Below are 1,111 nucleotides of genomic sequence, written 5' to 3'. Positions count from 1 at the left end.
ACGGTGTAACCACACCATAGCGTGATTACTCCAACTTGAGTAATACACATCTATGTACGGTCAGACCATCTTGTGCGACCCGTTCTTTCATACAAGGGAACGTGTAGCCCCTTTACACTTCTACCATTAAAATTGTGAATATCCTCAATTCACACTTAGTTGTCGCCTCATACGAGGCTCCCGTGTCTGAGACACGTTCACGTTCTTGAAGAGCAACTTTAAACATCCTTAGCTCAATGAGCTTTGTGTCTACGACACGCAAAACACACGGCCTATCTGGTAGCGAAGGCGCCCGTGGAAAAAGCCCTTCTCCTTCTGCACAGGGCGCATCTCCGGACAGTTCGTCGGCGGCTTCACGGGAAGCACATTCCAAGCCCTCGGCGACCGAGCGCATCACACCGCGCTAGCCCCAGGCGACGAATTTCCTCGTCGAGGATTAGGAGGAAGGCCACAACGCGTCGGGTACTCCTTTTCCAGCATGCGAAGATGAGGGGAATGAAGTGCGCCAACGGCGCGACGTGAGCCCAGTCTGCATCTTGCAGACATCGTGTCCGTTCCCCGACCTCTCGGCTTCCGATGAAAGTGATTTTTTTACCAATCTCCTCGACGAGGCACAGGAGCTGCAATTGGGTACGCTCGTATCCACGTCCGACCTTAGACCCTCGTGTGGAATATTGCTTCCGCTCGGAGGATCCACTACTGAAGCGAAAGACGCGATTACTCGATCGTTAGGCGGCAACGTATCAGGGCCGTCGGCTACTACACAAGCTGAGCTTGATCGACAGAAAGCTCTGCGATATCACTTTCTGGTACCCCAAGAGATCCCAATGGATCGGTACCGCGATCGACTTCGAGCTCAAAGAGGAGGCGCTCCTGTACCCGCAATGCGGACAGTTCCTGTGGTTTCACCCCTGGTAAAACGGCAAAAGATGATGAGGAGATATTTTCGCGATGGGTGTAGCGGCACCAGAAACTTTCCTCGCTGTCTATCTTACAGCTGAACCACAAGGAAGGGGACGTGCGCGTACAACGCCATCTATGATTTGAGTTTGCCAAACTCAAGGCGCCACGCCGACCTCCTTCTTATTGTCACCCTGAGAAACGCGATGTT

The sequence above is a fragment of the Plasmopara halstedii genome (genome assembly GCF_900000015.1).
Source record: "Plasmopara halstedii genome assembly, contig: Scaffold_614, whole genome shotgun sequence".
Taxonomy (NCBI): Eukaryota; Oomycota; class Peronosporomycetes; order Peronosporales; family Peronosporaceae; genus Plasmopara; species Plasmopara halstedii.
Note: the sequence above shows the minus strand (reverse complement) of the source record.